We start from the raw sequence: 25,070 nt of genomic DNA, 5'->3' as shown, positions 1-25,070 counted from the left end.
TCCCAGCTATCACCTCTCCAGTCATCACCCAGACACGCCCCTCGGTGTTACTGTATAATGCCCCAGTCCCGGCAGTCACCTCTCCAGTCATCACCCAGACACATCCCCCGGTTTTACTGTACAATGCCCCATTCCAAGCAGTCACCTCTCCAGTCAGCACCCAGACATACACCCCGGTGTTACTGTATAATGTCCCATTCCCAGCAGTCACCTCTCCAGTCATCACCCAGACACATCCCCCAGTGTTACTGTATAATGTTACATTCCCAGCAGTCACCTCTCCAGTCATCACTCAGACAAGTCCCCTGGTGTTACTGTATAATGTCCCATTCCCAGCAGTCACCTCTCCAGTCATCACCCAGACACATCCCCTGGTGTTACTGTATAATGTCCCATTACCAGCAGTCACCTCTCCAGTCATCACCCAGACACGTCCCCTGGTGTTACTGTATAATGTCCTATTTCCAGCAGTCACCTCTCCAGTCATCACCCAGACACATCCTCTGGTGTTACTATATAATGTCCCATTCCCAGCAGCCACCTCTCCAGTCATCACCCAGACACGTCCCCCGTTATTACTGTATAATGCCCCATTCCCAGCAGTCACCTCTCCAGTCAGCTGCTGAATGATCTTGTTGGCGAGTTCCAGGATCTTCTGGTCATTGTGTTTCTCATGTGTCAGTGAGTGAGGTGGAGGCACCGTGATGGGGCTCTGGGTTCTACTCAGTCCTCCTGAAACACGGGGATGGCTGCTGGGTGTCTCACACTCATTGGATGTCTTCTTCACTATTGTGTAATCCTGTGTAATGGTGGAGACATCAAATATCAATATATACACTACCAGATCCCCTCACCTCCCCAGTCATGTCCTTGTATTATTACTATAGATAATAAGAATTTACTTACCGATGATTCTATTTCTCGTAGTCCGTAGTGGATGCTGGGGACTCCGTAAGGACCATGGGGAATAGCAGCTCCGCAGGAGACTGGGCACAAAAGTAAAGATTTAGGACTACCTGGTGTGCACTGGCTCCTCCCCCTATGACCCTCCTCCAAGCCTCAGTTAGGATACTGTGCCCGGACGAGCGTACACAATAAGGAAGGATTTATGAATCCCGGGTAAGACTCATACCAGCCACACCAATCACACCGTACAACTTGTGATCTGAACCCAGTTAACAGCATGATAACAGAGGAGCCTCTGGAAAGATGGCTCACAACAACAATAACCCGATTTTTGGTAACAATAACTATGTACCAGTATTGCAGACAATCCTCACTTGGGATGGGCGCCCAGCATCCACTACGGACTACGAGAAATAGAATTATCGGTAAGTAAATTCTTATTTTCTCTGACGTCCTAGTGGATGCTGGGGACTCCGTAAGGACCATGGGGATTATACCAAAGCTCCCAAACGGGCGGGAGAGTGCGGATGACTCTGCAGCACCAAATGAGAGAACTCCAGGTCCTCCTCAGCCAGGGTATCAAATTTGTAGAATTTAGCAAACGTGTTTTCCCCTGACCAAGTAGCTGCTCGGCAAAGTTGTAAAGCCGAGACCCCTCGGGCAGCCGCCCAAGATGAGCCCACCTTCCTTGTGGAATGGGCTTTTACAGATTTTGGCTGTGGCAGGCCTGCCACAGAATGTGCAAGCTGAATTGTACTACAAATCCAACGAGCAATAGTCTGCTTAGAAGCAGGAGCACCCAGCTTGTTGGGTGCATACAGGATAAACAGCGAGTCAGATTTTCTGACTCCAGCCGTCCTGGAAACATATTTTCAGGGCCCTGACAACGTCTAGCAACTTGGAGTCCTCCAAGTCCCTAGTAGCCGCAGGCACCACAATAGGTTGGTTCAGGTGAAACGCTGAAACCACCTTAGGGAAAAACTGAGGACGAGTCCTCAATTCCGCCCTGTCCGAATGGAAAATCAGATAAGGGCTTTTACAGGATAAAGCCGCCAATTCTGACACGCGCCTGGCCCAGGCCAGGGCCAACAGCATGACCACTTTCCATGTGAGATATTTTAACTCCACAGATTTAAGTGGTTCAAACCAATGTGACTTTTGGAACTCAAAACTACATTGAGATCCCAAGGTTCCACTGGAGGCACAAAAGGAGGCTGTATATACAGTACCCCTTTTACAAACGTCTGAACTTCAGGGACTGAAGCTAGTTCTTTTTGGAAGAAAATTGACAGGGCCGAAATTTGAACCTTAATGGACCCCAATTTCAGGCCCATAGACACTCCTGTTTGCAGGAAATGTAGGAATCGACCCAGTTGAAATTCCTCCGTCGGGCCTTACTGGCCTCGCACCACGCAACATATTTTCGCCAAATGCGGTGATAATGTTTTGCGGTTATATCCTTCCTGGCTTTGATCAGGATAGGGATGACTTCATCCGGAATGCCTTTTTCCTTCAGGATCCGGCGTTCAACCGCCATGCCGTCAAACGCAGCAGCGGTAAGTCTTGGAACAGACAGGGTCCTTGTTGGAGCAGGTCCCTTCTTAGATGTAGAGGCCACGGATCCTCCGTGAGCATCTCTTGAAGTTCCGGTTACCAAGTCCTTCTTGGCCAATCCGGAGCCACGAATATAGTGCTTACTCCTCTCCATCTTATAATTCTCAGTACCTTGGGTATGAGAGGCAGAGGAGGGAACACATACACTGACTGGTACACCCACGGTGTTACCAGAGCGTCTACAGCTATTGCCTGAGGGTCCCTTGACCTGGCGCAATACCTGTCGAGTTTTTCCCAACGGTTTATAATCATGTGGAAGACTTCTGGGTGAAGTCCCCACTCTCCCGGGTGGAGGTCGTGTCTGCTGAGGAAGTCTGCTTCCCAGTTGTCCACTCCCGGAATGAATACTGCTGACAGTGCTATCACATGATTTTCCGCCCAGCGAAGAATCCTTGCAGCTTCTGCCATTGCCCTCCTGCTTCTTGTGCCACCCTGTCTGTTTACGTGGGTGACTGTCGTGATGTTGTCCGACTGGATCAACACCGGCTGACCTTGAAGCAGAGGTCTTGCTAAGCTTAGAGCATTGTAAATGGCCCTTAGCTTCAGGATATTTATGTGAAGTGATGTCTCCAGGCTTGACCATAAGCCCTGGAAATTCCTTCCCTGTGTGACTGCTCCCCAGCCTCGAAGGCTGGCATCCGTGGTCACCAGGACCCAGTCCTGAATGCCGAATCTGCGGCCCTCTAGAAGATGAGCACTCTGCAACCACCACAGGAGGGACACCCTTGTCCTTGGTGACAGGGTTATCCGCTGATGCATCTGAAGATGCGACCCGGACCATTTGTCCAGCAGGTCCCACTAGAAAGTTCTTGCGTGGAATCCGCCGAATGGGATTGCTTCGTAGGAAGCCACCATTTTTCCCAGAACCCTTGTGCATTGATGCACTGAGATTTGGCTCGGTTTTAGGAGGTTCCTGACTAGCTCGGATAACTCCCTGGCTTTCTCCTCCGGGAGAAACACCTTTTTCTGGACTGTGTCCAGGATCATCCCTAGGAACAGAAGACGAGTCGTCGGAACCAGCTGTGATTTTGGAATATTGAGAATCCAACCGTGCTGCCGCAACACTACCTGAGATAGTGCTACACCGACCTCCAACTGTTCTCTGGATCTTACCCTTATCAGGAGATCGTCCAAGTAAGGGATAACTAAAACTCCCTTCCTTCGAAGGAGTATCATCATTTCGGCCATTACCTTGGTAAAGACCCGGGGTGCCGTGGACCATCCAAACGGCAGCGTCTGAAACTGATAGTGACAGTTCTGTACCACAAACCTGAGGTACCCTTGGTGAGAAGGGTAAATTGGGACATGAAGGTAAGCATCCTTTATGTCCAGAGACACCATATAATCCCCTTCTTCCAGGTTCGCAATCACTGCTCTGAGTGACTCCATCTTGAATTTGAACTTCTGTATGTAAGTGTTCAAAGATTTTAGATTTAAAATCGGTCTCACCGAGCCGTTCGGCTTCGGTACCACAACAGTGTGGAATAATACCCCTTTCCCTGTTGCAGGAGGGGTACCTTGATTATCACCTGCTGGGAATACAGCTTGTGAATGGCTTCCAAAACTGCCTCCCTGTTGGAGGGAGACGTCGTTAAAGCCGACTTTAGGAAACGGCGAGGGGGAGACGTCTCGAATTCCAATTTGTACCCCTGAGATACCACCTGAAGGATCCAGGGGTCTACTTGCGAGTGAGCCCACTGCGCGCTGAAATTCTTGAGACGGGCCCCCACCCTGCCTGAGTCCGCTTGTAAAGCTCCAGCGTCATGCTGAGGGCTTGGCAGAGGCGGGAGAGGGCTTCTGTTCCTGGGAACTGGCTGATTTCTGCAGCCTTTTTCCTCTCCCTCTGTCACGGGGCAGAAATGAGGAACCTTTTGCCCGCTTGCCCTTATGGGAACGAAAGGACTGCGCCTGATAATACGGCGTCTTCTTATGTTGAGAGGCGACCTGGGGTAAAAACGTGGATTTCCCAGCTGTTGCCGTGGCCACCAGGTCTGAAAGACCGACCCCAAATAACTCCTCCCCTTTATAAGGCAATACTTCCATATGCCGTTTGGAATCCGCATCACCTGACCACTGTCGTGTTCATAACCCTCTTCTGGCAGAAATGGACAACGCACTTACTCTTGATGCCAGTCGGCAAATATTCCGCTGTGCATCACGCATATATAGAAATGCATCTTTTAAATGCTCTATAAGCAATAATATACTGTCCCTATCTAGGGTATCAATATTTTCAGTCAGGGAATCCGACCACGCCAACCCAGCACTGCACATCCAGGCTGAGGCGATTGCTGGTCGCAGTATAACACCAGTATGTGTGTAAATACATTTTAGGATACCCTCGAGCTTTCTATCAGCAGGATCCTTAAGGGCGGCCATCTCAGGAGAGGGTAGAGCCCTTGTTTTTACAAGCGTGTGAGCGCTTTATCCACCCTAGGGGGTGTTTCCCAACGCACCCTAACCTCTGGCGGGAAAGGATATAATGCCAATAACTGTTTAGAAATTATCAGTTTTTATCGGGGGAAACCCACGCTTCATCACACACCTCATTTAATTTCTCAGATTCAGGAAAACTACAGGTAGTTTTTCCTCACCGAACATAATACCCCTTTTGGTGGTACTCGTATTATCAGAAATGTGTGAAACATTTTTCATTGCCTCAATCATGTAACGTGTGGCCCTACTGGAAGTCACATTTGTCTCTTCACGGTCGACACTGGAGTCAGTATCCGTGTCGGCATCTGTATCTGCCATCTGAGGTAACGGGCGCTTTAGAGCCCCTGACGGCCTATGAGACGTCTGGACAGGCACAAGCTGAGTAGCCGGCTGTCTCATGTCAACCACTATCTTTTGTAAAGAGCTGACACTGTTAATTCCTTCCAACAGTTCACCCACTCAGGTGTCGACCCCCTAGGGGGTGACATCCCTATTACAGGCAATTTGCTCCACCTCCACATCATTTTCCTCCTCATACATGTCGACACAAACGTACCGACACACAGCACACACACAGGGAATGCTCTAATAGAGGACAGGACCCCACTAGCCCTTTGGGGAGACAGAGGGAGAGTTTGCCAGCACACACCAGAGCGCTATATATATATACAGGGATAACCTTATATAAGTGTTTTTCCCCTTATAGCTGCTGTATTGTTAATACTGCGCCTAATATTGTGCCCCCCTCTCTTTTTTAACCCTTTCTGTAGTGTAGTGACTGCAGGGGAGAGCCAGGGAGCTTCCCTCCAACGGAGCTGTGAGGGAAAATGGCGCCAGTGTGCTGAGGAGATAGGCTCCGCCCCTTTTTCGTGGACTTTTCTACTGCTTTTTTATGGATTCTGGCAGGGGTTAAAATTCATCCATATAGCCCTGGGGGCTATATGTGATGTATTTTCGCCAGCCAAGGTGTTTTAATTGCTGCTCAGGGCGCCCCCCCCTAGCGCCCTGCACCCTCAGTGACCGAAGTGTGAAGTGTGCTGAGGAGCAATGGCGCACAGCTGCAGTGCTGTGCGCTACCTTGGTGAAGACAGGATGTCTTCTGCCGCCGATTTTCCGGACCTCTTCTTGCTTCTGGCTCTGTAAGGGGGCCGGCGGCGCGGCTCTGGGACCGGACTCCATGGCTGGGCCTGTGTTCGATCCCTCTGGAGCTAATGGTGTCCAGTAGCCTAAGAAGCCCAATCCACTCTGCACGCAGGTGAGTTCGCTTCTTCTCCCCTTAGTCCCTCGATGCAGTGAGCCTGTTGCCAGCAGGTCTCACTGAAAATAAAAAACCTAAACTAAACTTTTCACTAAGCAACTCAGGAGAGCCACCTAGTGTGCACCCTTCTCGTTCGGGCACAAAAATCTAACTGAGGCTTGGAGGAGGGTCATAGGGGGAGGAGCAAGTGCACACCAGGTAGTCCTAAATCTTTACTTTTGTGCCCAGTCTCCTGCGGAGCCGCTATTCCCCATGGTCCTTACGGAGTCCCCAGCATCCACTGGGACGTCAGAGAAATAAGTGACGTCACTATGAAGCTCCAAGATCCCTTAACCTCCTCAGTCATGTCCCTGTATTATTACTATAGATATAAGTGATGTCACTGTGAGGCTCCAAGACCCCCTCACCTCCCCAGTCACATCACTGTATCATTAATATAGATATAAGTGACCTCACTATGACGCTCCAATTCCCTCACCTCCCCAGTCATGTCCTTGTATAAATACTTTAGATATAAGTGATGTCACTGTGACGCTCCCAGACCCCCTCACCTCCCCAGTCATGTCCCTGAATTATTACTAAAGATATAAGTGATGTCACTGTGACACTCCCAGATTCACTCACCTCCCCAGTCATGTCCGTTTTATTACTATAGACAAAAGTGACATCACTGTGACGCTCCCAAACCCCTCACCTCCGCAGTTATGTCCCTGTATTAATACTATAGATATATGTGACGTCAAATTGATGCTCCCAGATCCCTTCACCTCCCCAGTCATGTCTTTGTATTATTACTATAGAGATAAGTGATGTCACTGTGACACTCCCAGATCACCTCACCTCCCCTGTCATGTCCATGTGTTATTACTATAGATATGTGACATCACTGCGTCGCTACCAGATGCCCTTCCCTCCCCAGTCATGTCACTGTATTTACTATAGATATGTGATGCCACTGTGACGATCCCAGATCCCCTTACCTCCCCAGTCATGCCCCTGTGTTATTGCTATAGATATGTGACATCACTGCGCCACTCCCAGATCCCCCCACCTCCGTAGTCAAGTCCCTGTATTATTACTATAGATATAAGTTACTTATCAGTAACGCTTCAAAATCCTCTCACCTCCCCAGTCATGACCCTGTATTATTACTATAGATGAGTGACATCACTATGAAGCTCCAAGATCCCATCACCTCCCAAGTCAAGTCCCTGTATTATTACTATAGATATAAGTGATGTCACTGTGATGGTCTAAGACCCCCTCACCTCCCCAGTGACATCCCTGTATTATTACTATAGATATGTGACCTCACTGTGATGCTCTGAATCCCTCACCTCCCCAGTCATATCCCTGTATTATGACTATGGATATTAGTGATGTCACAGTGACGCACCCAGATCCCCTCACCTCCCCAGTCATGTCCCTGTATTATTACTATAGATATAAGGTCACAGTGATGCTCCCAGATCCCTTCACCTCCCCAGTCATGATCCTGTATTATTACTATAGATCAGTGGTTCTCAAACTTGGTCCTCGGGACCCCACACAGTGCATGTTTTGCAGGTAACCCAGCAAGTGCACAGGTGTATTAATTACTCACTGACACATTTTAAAAGGTCCACAGGTGGAGCTAATTATTTCACTTGTGAGTCTGTGAGGAGACCTGCAAAACATGTAGATATGTGACCTCACTGTGATGCTCTGATTCCCTCACCTCCCCAGTCATATCCCTGTATTATTACTATAGATATAAGGTCACAGTGATGCTCCCAGATCCCCTCACCTCCCCAGTCATGTCCCTGTATTATCACTATAGATATAAGGTCACTGTGACACTCCCAGACCCCCTCACCTCCCCAGTCATGTTCCTGTATTACTATAGATAAAAGGTCACTGTGACACTCCCAGATCCCCTCACCTCCCCAGTCATGTCCCAGTATTACTACTATAGATAAAAGGTCAATGTGACGTTCCCAGATTCACTCACCTCCCCAGTCAGCAGGTAGATGATCTCCAGGGTGATATTTATTATCCTCTCAGTCCTGTGACTCCTGTCTTGTCCATCCTCGGTGAGTCAGAGAGAATACAGAACATGTGATGTGTAATAAAGACTCCGTTCCTCACAGCTAGAGTTTCTGGAATAAATGTAATACATAAAACATATTGCACATGTAACATAGTAAATATGGAATAGAGTGGTCATTAAGTCTCCTATTTCCCCACAGCCATAGAGTCCTGGTCAGTGTCTCCGAGGTTCTGGTGACCCAGCCCCATAAGGCTGTACTACATAGTGGGCCTGATCTAGAGTGTAGCGCTATTGTGGGTGGAGTCACAATGAACTGATGTTCGGTATACCACTCATGTGCACGACCCGTACGGAGCATGTGCTCTAGGTGTCCTGAGTTGTCAGACGAGTATGGCTGCAGCCATGAAGTGGTGTAAGGGTGAGAATTGGTTGTGAAGGGACAGGGTCTCCTGAGGGAAATTTCATGGCCTCATTCATGGAGCTGCAGCTTACAGTCTCCGTGACCTCAGGTTTCACACATCCAGCTGATGGTGTAGCAGAGGTGGCAGGATACAGGCAGGGGAAAGGCGGCAGGAGACAGGCATGGGAAAGGTTGCAGGAGACACACAAGGGAAAAGGTGGCCGGAGACAGGCAGGGGAAAGGCGACAAGAGACAAGCAGGGGAAAGGCGGCAAGAGACAGGCAGGACAAAGGTGGCAAGAGACAGGCAGGACAAAGGCGGCAAGAGACAGGCAGGACAAAGGCGGCAAGAGACAGGCAGAGGAAAGGCGACAGGAGACAGGCAGGGGAAAGGCGGCAAGAGACATTATTTGTTCTCGGGAGATTGAATAATTTCTTAATCATTTGTAATAAAAGTTAAGTTTTATTCTTTGAGAATATCTCATTATTTCTTCACAAGAGTGCGCCCACAAAGAAGTCTACTTTTTTTCTCTCGTCACTGTGGCACTCCCAGGTCCCCCTCACCTCCCCAATCATGTCCCTGTATTATTACTATAGATATTAGAGATGTTACTGTGACATTCCCAGATCCCCTTACCTTCCCAGTCATGTCCCTGTATTACTGTAGATATAAGTGATGTCACTGTGACACTCCCAGATCCCCTCACCTCCGCAGTCATGTCCATGTATTATTTCTATATATATATAAGTGACGTCAAAATGACTATCCCAGACCCCATAACCTCCGCAGTCATGTCCCTGTATTATTACAATAGATATAAGTGATGTCACAGTGACACTTCCAGGAGTGTGATATACATTTGCTTCATACTGCTCCAATTATCACCTGTTACACATGCCAGGGTTATTATGGTCCTTGCTTTAATATATCTTAGAATTTGAGCAATATTTTCAATCCCCACAATTACATATAATAAAATTATTAATAATAATAATAATAATAATAATAATAACAACAACGACACTAAAGGCTGCACCCCAGTATAAAAATAATAACATGTCTTTATTAACAGGAAACCACAGGTTGCTCCTCCTCTATAATAATAATAATAGGACACCACAGGCTACTCCCCCTGAATAATAATAATAATAATAATAGGACACCACAGGCTGCTCCTCCTGTATAATAATAATAATAATAATAATAATAATAATAATAATAATAGGACACCACAGGTTGCTCCTCCTGTATAATAATAATAATAATAATAATAATAATAATAATGGACACCACAGGCTACTCCCCCTGTATTATAAAATAGTGTTCACTCTAGGATATTTTTAGGGCAGGGTGCTGAGCACTGAAGAGGGCACATTTTTATTTTGAAGGGCACATTTTTGATTTGAAGGGCACATTTTTGTTTTGAAGGGCACATTTTTGATGTGACGCTTTGCACACAAAGCATAGCGTATATGTTTATAGTTTTTGTACATACATTTTGCCTTTAGTAAATCATATACCCATACATACATACATACATACATACATATAAGACCCCTAACATCTGTACTGAGAAACATATTGTATATGTCCAGTCTTCTATGTTTTATAAATCAGAAAAGTTAAACAATGGGTTAAAATATATAGGAAAAAAATAAGTCTGTTCTACTGGGGAAATACTGTAAGCAGTACATGCTCACTGCTTTCCCTGTTCTTTCCCTCTTTATCAGAGTGCTGTGTTATTACAGTGCCTCCTCTGCCATCCAGTTCTCTAAGGATAGAAATTGTGTTCCAGTTTCAGAGGTGGTCAGGGAGTAGACGACAACATTGTAACCTGCACTCTGCCTGCTGCATTCTGTATACAAGGGGGCGATTTCTGATCCTGCAGGGTGCACCGAGACAGGGCAGGGGGCAGCACCCTGCTGAGACAGCCTAGAAGGAACACTATAATAACAGGACACCACAGGCTGCTCACCCTGTATAATAAATAACAGGACACCACAGGCTGCTCACCCTGTATAATAATAATAATAATAACAGGACACCACAGGCTGCTCCCCCTGTATAATAATAATGATAATAATAACAGGACACCACAGGCTGCTCACCCTGTATAATAATAATAATAATAACAACAACAGGACACCACAGGCTGCTCCCCCTGTATAATAATAACAGGACACCACAGGCTGCTCACCCTGTATAATAATAATAATAATAATAATAATAATAATAATAATAATAATAACAGGACACCACAGGCTGCTCCCCCTGTATAATAATAATGATAATAATAACAGGACACCACAGGCTCCTCACCCTGTATAATAATAATAATAATAATAACAACAACAACAACAGGACACCACAGGCTGCTCCCCCTGTATAATAATAACAGGACACCACAGGCTGCTCACCCTGTATAATAATAATAATAATAATAATAATAATAATAATAATAATAATAACAGGACACCACAGGCTGCTCACCCTGTATAATAATAACAGGACACCACAGGCTGCTACTCCTGTATAATAATAATAATAATAATAATAACAGGACACCACAGGCTGCTCACCCTGTATAATAATAACAGGACACCACAGGCTGCTCACCCTGTATAATAATAATAATAATAATAATAATAATTATTATTATTACAGGACACCACAGGCTGCTCACCCTGTATAATAATAATAATAATAATAATAATAACAACAACGACACTAAAGGCTGCACCCCAGTATAAAAATAATAACATGTCTTTATTAACAGGAAACCACAGGTTGCTCCTCCATAATAATAATAATAATAATAATAATAATAATAATAATAGGACACCACAGGCTACTCCCCCTGAATAATAATAATAATAATAATAATAGGACACCACAGGCTGCTCCTCCTGTATAATAATAATAATAATAGGACACCACAGGTTGCTCCTCCTGTATAATAATAATAATAATAATAATAATAATAATAAAAGGACACCACAGGCTACTCCCCCTGTATTATAATATAGTGTTCACTCTAGGATATTTTTAGGCAGGGTGCTGAGCACTGAAGAGGGCACATTTTTATTTTGAAGGGCACAGTTTTATTTTGAAGGGCACATTTTTGATGTGACGCTTTGCACACAAAGCATAGCGTATATGTTTATAGTTTTTGTACATACATTTTGCCTTTAGTAAATCATATACCCATGCATACATACATATAAGACCCCTAACATCTGTACTGAGAAACATACTGTATATGTCCAGTCTTCTATGTTTTATAAAACAGAAAAGTTATACAATGGGTTAAAATATATAGGAAAAAAATAAGTCTGTTCTACTCGGGAAATACTGTAAGCAGTACATGCTCACTGCTTTCCCTGTTCTTTCCCTCTTTATCAGAGTGCTGTGTTATTACAGTGCCTCCTCTGCCATCCAGTTCTCTAAGGATAGAAATTGTGTTCCAATTTCAGAGGTGGGCAAGGAGTAGACGACAACATTGTAACCTGCGCTCTGCCTGCTGCATTCTGTATACAAGGGGGCGATTTATGGTCCTGCAGGGTGCACCGAGACAGGGCAGGGGGCAGCACCCTGCTGAGACAGCCTAGAAGGAACACTATAATAACAGGACACCACAGGCTGCTCCATCTGTATAATAATAACAGGACACTGCAGGCTGCTCACCCTGTATAATAATAACAGGACACCACAGGCCGCTCACCCTGTATAATAATAACAGGACACCACAGGCTGCTCACCCTGTATAATAACAGGACACCACAGGCTGCTCACCCTGTATAATAATAACAGGACACCACAGGCTGCTCACCCTGTATAATAATAATAATAATAATAATTACAGGACACCACAGGCTGCTCACCCTGTGTAATAATAACAGGACACCACAGGCTGCTCACCCTGTATAATAATAATAATTAGAGGACACCACAGGCTGCTCACCCTGTATAATAATAATAATAATAATAACAACAACAGGACACTACAGGCTGCTCACCCTGTATAATAATAATAATAATAATAATTACAGGACACCACAGGCTGCTCACCCTGTATAATAATAATAATAATAATAATTACAGGACACCACAGGCTGCTCACCCTTTATAATAATAACAGGACACCACAGGCTGCTCACCCTGTATAATAATAATAATAATAATAATTACAGGACACCACAGGCTGCTCACCCTGTATTATAATAATAATAATAATAATAATAATAATTACAGGACACCACAGGCTGCTACTCCTGTATTATAATAATAATAATTACAGGACACCACAGGCTGCTCACCCTGTATAATAATAACAGGACACCACAGGCTGCTCACCCTGTATAATAATAATAATAATAATAATAATTACAGGACACCACAGGCTGCTCACCCTGTATAATAATAATAATAATTACAGGACACCACAGGCTGCTACTCCTGTATTATAATAATAATAATAATAGAACACCAGAGACTGCTCTCCTGTATAATAATAATAACAACAACAACAACAACAACAACAACAGGACACTACAGGCTGCTCCCCTGTATAATAATAACAACAACAACAACAACAACAACAAGACACCACAGGCTGCTCCCTCTGTATAGTAATAACAACAACAGGACACTACAGGCTGCTCCCCTTGTATAATAATAATATTATTATTATTATTATTATTATTATTATACAAGGGGAGCAGCCTGTAGTGTCCTGTTGTTGTTATTACTATACAGAGGGAGCAGTCCTGTTATTATTATTATTATTAACAGGACACCACAGGCTGCTCCCTCTGTATAATATTAATAACAGGACACCACAGTCCGCTCCCCCTGTATTATAATAATAATAATAATAATAATAATAATAATAGGATTTTAATACCTACCGGTAAATCCTTTTCTCTTAGTCCGTAGAGGATGCTGGGGACTCCGTAAGGACCATGGGGTATAGACGGGATCCGCAGGAGACATGGGCACACTATAAGACTTTGAATGGGTGTGAACTGGCTCCTCCCTTTATGCCCCTCCTCCAGACCTCAGTTAGAAACTATGCCCAGGGAGACGGACATTTCGAGGAAATAATTTATTGTGTAAACACGGTGAGTGTCATACCAGCTCACACCACGAACGTACCGCAGAACGTGGCATTCGATAGAACACCAGCCAACGGCATGAAAAATACACAGCCACATGCTGAGAGAATATGTAACACAACCTGTGTGACAACACAACCAATAATAAGACACCGCATGCCATGGCATGAACAACGTCAGCAACAGCCTGACAGAAAAGAAACACCACAAGAGTGTAACCATAACCAATAACTGCAGATACAGTACGCACTGGGACGGGCGCCCAGCATCCTCTACGGACTAAGAGAAAAGGATTTACCGGTAGGTATTAAAATCCTATTTTCTCATACGTCCTAGAGGATGCTGGGGACTCCGTAAGGACCATGGGGTTTATACCAAAGCTCCAGACCAAGCGGGAGAGTGCGGACGACTCTGCAGTACAAATTGAGCAAACATGAGGTCCCCATCAGCCAGGGTATCAAACTTGTAGAGCTTAGCAAAAGTGTTTGAACCCGACCAAGTAGCTGCTCGGCAAAGATGTAAAGCCGAGATGCCTCGGGCAGCCGCCCAAGAAGAGCCCACCTTCTGTCACGAACCAGTCTCTCACCTCTGCGGGTTCTGGGGTTCATCCGTTGCCAGTGCGGTTGCTCGCGGTGCTGTGCGCCCGTGTGGGGACGCGGTGTGATCAGTGGCACAGGTAGTGCAGAGTCTGGGAACTGGGAGTGCGGGGACCAAATGGAATAAGGCACTGCGGTGTGTCTGCTGTATAGGAGGTGGCCATGTTGGAAACCAAATAGGTAATACAGAGCACTTGTGAAAACACCTGTGGGCAGGTGTAAACCAATCCCGTGCTTGTGCTGCCTTTAAGTAGGCTAGGATTATGTTACTTTGGGCCAGTGCTTTGTTGTATCAACACTGTGCTCTAGCTCTGAGCTCTCTCCGTGCATTCCTGTGTGATTCCCGTGGTCCAGATATCGCCTCCGTTCCCAGAGGTCCGTCTGCAGCCTTCACTGCTAAAAATCCACCAGCTCCCCGCTGTGCTGTCAGTTAATTGCACACCTACTGGAACAGTTGGATTCCCAGAGTCCTGCATGAGGTTACCTTGTCTGCCTGCTTTCAGCCATACAAAGTTTGGAGGATTCCACTACCCTCAGCTGTTCGTTTGTTCTACTCTGCATTTAACCCATTCATCACCTTGTCATCTGCTACAGTTTCACAGTGATCTCCGGAATCTGCAAGTAACCCATTTCAGTACTTTTATTTTCTATGTTGCCATAACAAGGATAATTCTTCACAGTCTCTCAGTTAACCCTCAAAACTTCATTGCAAATCCTTACGGTTATTTCTTCATGTCTGCATTATCCAGTTAAACACATTCTACAGTTCAGCATCAAAGCTTGTTTATATTTGGACAATTCAACATTTATTCATCTGCTTGTTTTATATACAGTACCATGAACATTTCTTTCTTTGAGATTTATCATGCATATTATTTCTGCCATTCCTGCAATACTTCAGTATAATATGATGATTTACAACTTGTCATTTAACTCCTTACTGAATTGTTATTCTTAATAAATATATGAAACGGAACTTTCTTCGTCCTCCCTGCTTTCTTCATACCCCAGCACCTACACCTGTGGTTGGTCCCGGGTTAACGGATTCACAAAAACACCCGGACCTGACAGTAAGCACTGGCCACATGGATCCGTCAAGTGACCAATTCGCAGGAGGCGGTGCTACGTCAGATATCCTTTCCCGTCTGGAAAACCAGGAGTCTAAACAGACACAAATAGTTCAGTTTATGCAAACTATGGCAGACCGTTTGGAGATTCTTCATACAGCTATTAAAACGTCTCAAGTCCAGATTCCAACTCCGGTTGTCCCAGTTACCACTACAGCTTCTCCTGTGACGCTACCTACGTCCTGCTTGCAGTTACCCTCTCCAAGAAAGTTTGACGGAACCCCAAAACTTTGCAGAGGATTCCTGAATCAATGTGAGATCCAGTTCGAACTGTTGTCCTCCAGTTTCCCATCAGCTCGTTCTAAAGTTGCATATATTATTGCCCTCCTTTCTGGTCAGGCTCAGTCGCCGGTAACGACAGAAGAACCTATGCAGATTGGGCGCTCTCGCCTCACAGAGGAAGAACGACTTAGTCGTCGACAGGGTAACCTCTGCATGTACTGTGGGTCCTCCGAACATTTAGTTAAATTCTGCAAACTCCGGCCGGGAAACTCTCGCTCCTAGCTTATTCAAGGGAGGTTAAGCTAGGAGTTACTTTAGAATCACGTTCTGGGAAAGAGCCGACCTTGTCTATTCAATTAGAAGTTCCAAGTTCTACAGTGAAAGTTTCAGCTCTCCTAGATTCCGGGGCAGCCGAGAACTTCATCTCCTCAGCCTTTGTCTTACGGTCTAAAGTTCAAACCATGCCCCCGGAAGCAGCAGTTTCTGTTACAGCAGTGGATGGAAGTCGAATTCCAGATGGTATAATTACTCATCGAACCGTATGTCTCAAGATGAAAGTTGGTGTGCTCCATTCCGAATACGTCTCCTTCTACGTGATTCCCAAAGCCTCTCAAGATGTGATACTTGGTTTACCTTGGCTGCAGAAACATAATCCTCAACTCAATTGGCAAACCATGGAAGTCCTTTCATGGGGTAAATCTTGTACCAATGACTGTTTAGCCTCAATTGTACCTCTCCGGTCAATTAGCCTTCCCGACCTACCTCCGGTGTATCAATCCTTTGTGGATGTTTTCAGTAAACAAGCAGCAGACTCTCTACCTCCTCATCGCGAATGGGACTGCCCAATCGTCCTGGTTCCGGGCAAAACCCCTCCTAGGGGATGAATTTATCCGCTATCCATCCCAGAGACGCAAGCTATGTCTGATTATATACAGGAAAATCTAACCAAAGGATTTATCAGACCATCTTCTTCACCTGCAGGAGCCGGATTCTTCTTCGTTAAGAAGAAGGACGGTGGGTTACGACCATGCATAGATTACCGTGGACTCAATGAGATCACTGTGAAAAACAAGTACCCATTACCCTTAATTCCAGAATTATTTGACCGGGTAAAGGGAGCTACAGTGTTTACAAAATTGGATCTCCGAGGGGCCTACAATTTAATCCGCATCCGGGCAGGGGACGAGTGGAAGACTGCTTTTAATACCCGGGATGGGCATTACGAATACCTTGTAATGCCTTTTGGTCTTTGTAATGCACCTGCAGTTTTTCAAAGCTATGTGAATGAACTTTTTCGTGATCTTCTCTACAAGTGTCTAGTAGTGTACCTGGATGATATACTTAAATTTTCCAAGGATCTCAAGTCTCACCGTCACCAAGTTAAAGAGGTACTGACACGTCTGAGGAAAAATCAACTTTATTGTAAGTTAGAGAAGTGCACTTTTGAAGTATCTTCCATACCGTTCCTTGGTTACATCATTTCTGGATCAGAGCTATGTATGGATCCCGGTAAGGTACAAGCTATCCGAGATTGGTCCACTCCTACAACTCTCAAGGGGATTCAGCGATTTCTTGGCTTTGCTAATTTCTATAGGAGATTCATTAAGAATTATTCTACGTTAGCTGCTCCCATCACAGCCCTAACTCGCAAGGGAGCAAATCCTACGAACTGGTCTTCTGAAGCAATCAAAGCCTTCTCTGATTTAAAGCAAGCCTTTGTGTCAGCCCCCATTCTTCGACAGCCTGATTTGAATCGTCCCTTTCTACTAGAGGTGCATGCATCTACAGAAGCAGTAGGAGCTGTGTTGTCACAAGTCTTTGAAGATAAAAAGGTCCATCCCTGCGGATATTTCTACCGTAAGTTCCTCCCGGCCGAACGTAATTATGCAATCGGTGAGCAAGAATTACTTGCCATCAAGTTGGCATTTGAGGAGTGGAGATACCTTCTAGAAGGAGCTCAACATCGCATTACAGTTTATACTGATCATAAGAATCTTCTGTATCTGCAGTCAGCTCAGTGCTTGAATCCACGACAGGCTCGATGGTCGCTTTTCTTCACACGATTTAATTTCAAGCTTACCTATCGTCCAGGGTCTCAGAACAAAAAGGCAGATGCCCTTTCTCGGTCCTTTGTTTCTTCTGAATTAAATGATGCTACCACGAATCAAGCCATTGTGAATCCTACGTCCTTTTTAATGACTCGAACCTCTCCAGTTCCTCCGCCTGGCAAGACCTTTGTCGCCACAAATCTTCGAAAACGGCTGCTTACCTGGGCTCACTCCTCTTCCTTCATGGGTCATGCTGGGGTTCTAAAGACTCTCAAATTTATTCAACAGTCTTATTGGTGGCCACGTCTCAAAGCCGATGTCCAAGAGTTTATAGCAGCATGTCCTAAATGTGCCAAACATAAGAGTCCAAGAAGTTCTCCACCAGGTTTATTACATCCATTATCCATACCCAAACAACCATGGACTCATATCTCAATGGATTTCGTGACCGATCTACCTCCATCAAAAGGGCGAAATACCATTTGGGTGATAGTGGATCGATTTTCGAAAATGGCACATTTCATTCCATTAACTGGATTACCATCAGCCCCTTTACTAGCCAGATTGTTCATCTCTGAAATCTTCAAGTTGCATGGCCTTCCTCGAGAGATCATCTCTGATCGGGGAACACAGTTTGTGGCCAAGTTTTGGAGGTCGCTTTGTTCATCTTTAAATGTCAAGTTGAACATCCTCAGACAGATGGACAAACAGAGAAAGTAAACCAAGACCTTGAAACATTTCTCCGGCTATATATATCGTCCTCACAGGATGACTGGGTTGACTACCTTCCATTGGCAGAATTTGCTCATAATAATCTTTTTCATTCATCTTCTGAATCTACGCCCTTTTATATTAACTTTGGCTTTCATCCTCGTGTGCCAGAGTTCCATCCATTGCCAGCCCTAGAGGTTCCAGCAGCAGATCAAGAGCTTCAACGTCTATCTAGAATTTGGAGTTGTGTGCGTAAGTCATTGGTCAAAACTTCCGCTCGTTATAAATCTTTTGCAGATAGAAAACGTAAAGCTGTATCGAATTACAAGGTGGGAGACCAAGTTTGGATTTGTACGCGCAATCTCAGGTTCAAAGTTCCTTCTAAGAAATTTGCTCCCAGGTTTATTGGTCCATTTCCCATTGTAAAGGTACTCAACCCTGTGTCATACAAAGTCAAGTTGCCACCGTCTTTGAGAATTCCTAACGCTTTTCATACATCTTTATTGAAGCCTTTGATTATCAATAAGTTCCGTACTACCCAGTCCAAATCTCCTAAAGTTCACTCTTTGCAGAATGAGGAATTTGAAGTTAAAGAGATTGTGGACTCACGTTCCCGATATGGACGTTTACAGTTTTTGGTCGACTGGAAGGGTTAAGGTCCGGAGGAGAGATCCTGGGTTTTCTCTGAAGATGGTCATGCTCCAAGACTGGTACAGAAACACTTCTCCAAAAATCCTGATAAGGTTCAAAGGTGTTCGGAGACCACCCTTAGAAGAGGGAGTACTGTCAAGAACCAGTCTCTCACCTCTGCGGGTTCTGGGGTTCATCTGTTGCCAGTGCGGTTCCTCGCGGTGCTGTGCGCCCGTGTGGTGACGTGGCGTGATCAGTGGCACAGGTAGTGCAGAGTCTGGGAACTGGGAGTGCGGGGACCAAATGGAATAAGGCACTGCGGTGTGTCTGCTGTATAGGAGGTGGCCATGTTGGAGACCAAATAGGTAATACAGAGCACTTGTGAAAACACCTGTGGGCAGGTGTAAACCAATCCCGTGCTTGTGCTGCCTTTAAGTAGGCTGGGATTATATTACTTTGGGCCAGTGCTTTGTTGTATCAACACTGTGCTCTAGCTCTGAGCTCTCTCCGTGCATTCCTGTGTGATTCCCGTGGTCCAGATATCGCCTCCGTTCCCAGAGGTCCGCCTGCAGCGTTCACTGCTAAAGATCCACCAGCTCCCCGCTGTGCTGTCAGTTAATTGCACACCTACTGGAACAGTTGGATTCCCAAAGTCCTGCATGAGGTTACCTTGTCTGCCTGCTTTCAGCCATACAAAGTTTGGAGGATTCCACTACCCTCAGCTGTTCGTTTGTTCTACTCTGCATTTAACCCATTCATCACCTTGTCATCTGCTACAGTTTCACAGTGATCTCCGGAATCTGCAAGTAACCCATTTCAGTACTTTTATTTTCTATGTTGCCATAACAAGGATAATTCTTCACAGTCTCTCAGTTAACCCTCAAAACTTCATTGCAAATTCTTATAGTTATTTCTTCATGTCTGCATTATCCAGTTAAACACATTCTACAGTTCAGCATCAAAGCTTGTTTATATTTGGACAATTCAACATTTATTCATCAGCTTGTTTTGCATACGTTTCTTTGAACATTTATTTTATTTGTCTTTGAGATTTATCCTGCATATTATTTCTGGCATTCCTGCAATACTTCAATATAATATGATGATTTACAACTTGTCATTTAACTCCTTACTGAATTGTTATTCTTAATAAATATATGAAACTGAACTTTCTTCGTCCTCCCTGCTTTCTTCATACCCCAGCACCTACACCTGTGGTTGGTCCCGGGTTAACGGATTCACAAAAACACCCGGACCTGACACCTTCCTAGTGGAATGGGTCACCACCGAATTCGGTAACGGCAAACCAGCCGTAGAACGAGCACGCCGAATCGGATCACAGATCTAGTGTGTAACCGACTGCAGAGACGCAGGCGCCCCAATCTCGCTGGGAGCATACCGGACAAAAAACAGAACCTCTGTTTCCCCAATCTGAGCCAAATTGGCGACATAAATATTCAAAGCCCTGGCTACATCGAGAGACTTTGAATCAGCCAATGCTTAAGTAACCACAGGCATTAAATAGGCTGGTTTCTGAAAAACACCGAAACCACTTTTGGCAGCACTATTATCCGAGTTCTCAATTCCACTCTATCCACCTGGAAGATCAAACAGGGGCTCTTGTGAGACCCAGCCGCTACTTCTGACAGCCGCCTTGCAGACGCCAAAGTCAAAAGCATGACCACTCTCCAAGAGATACATTTTAACACAACCTTTCATAAACGTTCCAATCATTGTGACACAAGAAAACGCAACACCGCGTTAAGGTCCCACGGTGCCAATGGGGCACAAATGGAGGTTGGATGTGCAGTACTCCTTCCATGAAGGTCCGAACTTCCAGAAAGGTCGCCAATTCTTTCTTGAAAGAAAATGCATAAGGCCAAAACTGCACTTGAATGTAGCCTAACTCTAGGCCTGCACCCACACCTGCTTGCAAAGAATGGAGAAGAACGACCCAGCTGAAGCTTCCGTAGTAGCCTTCTTGGATTCACACCAAGACACATATTATCTCCAAACACGGTGGTAAGGCTTTGCTTCTTTTCTAGCCTGAAGAAGAGTGCCAATGACGTCACTGGGAATACCCTTTCTGGCTAGGATATGGCATTCAATCACCACGCCGTCAAACGCAGCCGCGGTAAGTCTTGATACACGCCCGGATCTTGCTGTAACAGTTCCTCACGTAGAGGAAGAGGCCAGGGATCTTCTATGAGTAAATCTTGAAGAACTGGATACCAAGCCCTCCTTGTTTAGACTGGAACAATGAGGATCGCCTGCACCTTTGTTCTTCTTACATTTATCACCTTCAGAAGAGTGATAACGGACAGGACACATAGACCGACTGAAAACACCCAAGGTGTCCCGAGGACGTCCACTGCTATAGCTTGATTGTCCCCTGACCTGGAACAATATACCTGAGGTCTCTCGATGAGGCGAGATGCCAACATGTCCAAGTGAGGCACTCCTCAAAGACTTGTCACTTCAGCGAAACTTCTCGATGACGACAGTATTTCTCCCGGATGGAGATCGCGTCTGCAGAGGAAACTATTTCTCCGTCGTTCACATCCGGAACGAAGACTGCTAATATAGCGTTTACCAGTCTTTCCACCCAGCAGATAACTTTTACGGCATCTGCCATTGCCGCTTTGCTCCTTGTTCCGCCCTAGCGGCTTACTAACACCACTGCTGTCAAGTCGCCCAACAGAATTAACACGTGCAGATCACTAAGCATATGTTCACTGAAAATAGCTCTTAATTCAAGAAAGCTTATTGCAGACAAGCTTCCCAGCTTGACCTTTTCCTCTGGAAATACTTCCCTTGCAAGGACTGCTCCCCAGTATCGGAGATCTGCATACATGGACACCAGGATCTCATCCTGGATTCCGAACCTTCGTCCCTCTAGCAGGTGAGAACTGAGCAGACACCACAGGATCGATATCCTGGCCATTAGGATTATATTCCGGTACATGTGCAGGTGAGATTCGGACCACATTTCCAACTGGCCCCGTGAAAACCACTCTGGCATTTGACCTGCTCACCGAAAAGGCTTCTTAGGCCGTACCATCTTCTTCATCAACGGAACATATTGATGGATTGTCACTGCAAATCTGACCCGACTCCGGATCCGCAGACCTCTTTCCACAGGAAAACACAGAGAACTTCAACCGTTTCGTATCTACCCTGATACCCACCTCCGACGTCTACGTCGTTGGGAAAACAGCCATTCCCTGTGTTGAAGAGCAGTCAGAGAGAAACAACGATTTGCACCACTTGTGTCTTGACCTCGCCTTAAACAGGAGAGTGTCTCAGTACAGAATAACAATGGCTCTCACTAGTGAAAGAATACCATCCTACTGTCATCACTCCGGTGAAATAGCAAAGACAGTCCTGGATATCAACCCAGGTAAGCTGAATGCGGAGAATAATGCATTTAAACCCCTTTCTACCTTTATGTGCTGAAGCTCCCTGGCCTGAGAGATTCCATCCTGTAGCTCAACTTCGTAAGGAGAAATCTCTGTTTTCCCCCTTTTTTTTTTTTTTTTACCAGGAACTGCAGGACAATGCCCTGACCTTGAAGCAACTCTGGTATGGCGTTGCGTACTACCTCCCCTTCCAGAGGGGAAACGGCAAGATCTATTTGAAAAATCAGTGAGGGAAACCATCTATAAACGCCAGTATGTCCCCCTTTGGATTCCATTATCAACTCACAGGTCCAAGTCCATTCCCGGACTGACTGAAGAGTAGTAGACGAGTTCCACCGGAGTGGCCTCCAGCCAGATAGACCCAGCGACATGCGGTGGATGTAGTAGAAACAGAAAACGACATCCGCTTCTGCGAACCTGACAAGGCTGCAGAACTCTTAAGGTGGCCATCCACTACTCAGACTTGTCTGAACTGCAGATCTCATCAGATTTCTCTTGAGCTCTCCCGGGAGCTTCCCGGGAATCGGATCTGACCCTGGGCTTAATTTTCACTACATTCACTTCAGATGTATCTGATGCGATCTATCATGTGTCAGATCGCATCAGATATATCTGATGCACACATGCTACATGCGATTGATCTGATGCTGCTGCTGCCGCTGTTCCCCCTCTTGGTGGGTGGGAGTGGCCAGGGAGATGCCAGTCAAGTGACGCTTCAGATGAATCTGATCAGATACATCTGAAGAAAAAAAAACAATCCGATGTGCACCTGATTTCTTCAGATTCCGATAAATAGTTGGGGCAGCCTCAGAGATTTGTAGTTCAGACAAATCTGACACGGGAGTGCGCATCGGATCGGAAGAGCCATCCGATGTGACATTTTTCTTCAGATTTGACGGTCAGATGCGTCGAAATCTGAAGAAAACTGTCCAAATCGGACTAGTGGATGGGGGCCTTTACCTTTTCACCTCCCACTATCTGCACCGAAAGGGAAAAAAAAGAACGGTATTGAACCGGTTAAAATGACTGCATCCCACAACAGAATGCGTCACCAACCGTTGTGAGGGAATCTAACTCACAAAGTTACACTTACCAGTGGTATCCGCCGAGATTGACTGAGGCCTCCCCAAACAGCGGTACACCGTCCCAGGGAAACACTCCAGTATCTCTCGGAGTCAGCCTCAGCATTCCGCCGGCCACACCTCCTGCAGTCGCACGGCAGCCTGCCGCCATGTTATAGAGAAGAATCAACATAAGAAACATCCCCTCTCTCTATAGGGTTATTCTATCGGATGCCTTTCCGAATACAAACACTCCCCCATGTGCATGTAATGCAAATAACTCCAAAGCATAGAAATAAAATATCACTTAGCTTCATGTATACGATCCTTTGTGACAGGGCCCCGTGCAGACCAGGAGTTGACTTTTACAGTATTCTATCTACGGCGGGAAAAATAATAAACATTCGGACTCCTTGTGAGGATCTGAGACCAACTCGTCACGGCCGACCTAGAGCTTTATCAACAGAGCGACCAGCACATGAGAAGGAATACTTTTACTTCAGCATTCATTGGAAATCATAATATGAATATACATAATGTAATATACATATATATATATATACACACATACACATACACCATACATATAAGTGGATTGTCCGAAACCATTGGGTCCCTAGTGACATCAATGTGTTCTGAATGTGTATGACCATGTACTGAATGCCCAAGTTGTGGATCTGACAGGAAACCTTATAGTCGACAGAAAACCTAGCAATCGTCGACAGCAGGGAGTAGGAACCAGGCAAAATAACATTCTTGCGACCCCGAGGGGTCCGAGGGAAGTATACATATGTAATTTTAACAACACTCCCCCACAAATACTACCATGTCTGTGCTCGAGCTACAGGCCCATGGAACAGTACCATACATATACATATATATATATATATATATATATATATATATATATATATATATATATATATATATATAGATATACATACACATACATACAGGTTAGTTACAGCATGTTACTTTACACCCAGTAATACCAGTTGGTGCCGACAGGGTCACCCACATACTACTGTGTCCCCTACACCCACATACTACTGTGTCTCCCCTACACCCACATACTACTGTGTCTCCCCTACACCCACATACTACTGTGTCTCCCCTACACCCACATACTACTGTGTCTCCCCTACAGCATAATACTACCGACCTGCTGACACTGCATCTACTGAATCAAGTATCAACAGGAGTCGGTGATGCCGACTGAGAGAATCCCATAGCTGTTTGCGACCTAGCACTCACACATGTCGACACGTGTACTAAAAAGCTACAGTGGGTATATCTGACAGGGAAAACACAGACACATATGCACAACACAATGATTACATGCCCATTATCTAAGATAGTGCTATATTTCATACTATATTGCACTAATCACTGTTCCCCCCCCCCTTCGTTTACACTGTACACTGTTTTGGCGGGGACATGTAGAAAATGGCGCTGAGTCATGTTGTGAGGGCTAAGCCCCGCCCCTTCTCGGCGCACAT

General features: G+C 45.4%; 1 protein-coding gene and 1 pseudogene across 1 annotated transcript in view; one reads left to right on the top strand and one right to left on the bottom strand.

The window, feature by feature from the left end:
- Positions 1-25,070, top strand: part of LOC134983786 (zinc finger protein 850-like) — a 197,181-nt pseudogene that overhangs the window by 124,742 nt on the left and 47,369 nt on the right.
- Positions 1-25,070, bottom strand: part of LOC134983787 (zinc finger protein 585A-like) — a 197,291-nt gene that overhangs the window by 164,420 nt on the left and 7,801 nt on the right. The window contains exons 2-3 of the mRNA XM_063949422.1: positions 8,205-8,352; positions 608-799 (exon numbers count right to left, since the gene is read on the bottom strand). The gene's annotated coding sequence lies outside the window, so the exon portion shown is untranslated. The remainder of the gene's footprint in view (positions 1-607; positions 800-8,204; positions 8,353-25,070) is intronic.

The sequence above is a fragment of the Pseudophryne corroboree genome, assembly GCF_028390025.1.
Source record: "Pseudophryne corroboree isolate aPseCor3 chromosome 3 unlocalized genomic scaffold, aPseCor3.hap2 SUPER_3_unloc_24, whole genome shotgun sequence".
NCBI lineage: Eukaryota > Metazoa > Chordata > Amphibia > Anura > Myobatrachidae > Pseudophryne > Pseudophryne corroboree.
This window is presented reverse-complemented; position numbering and strand designations above follow the sequence as displayed.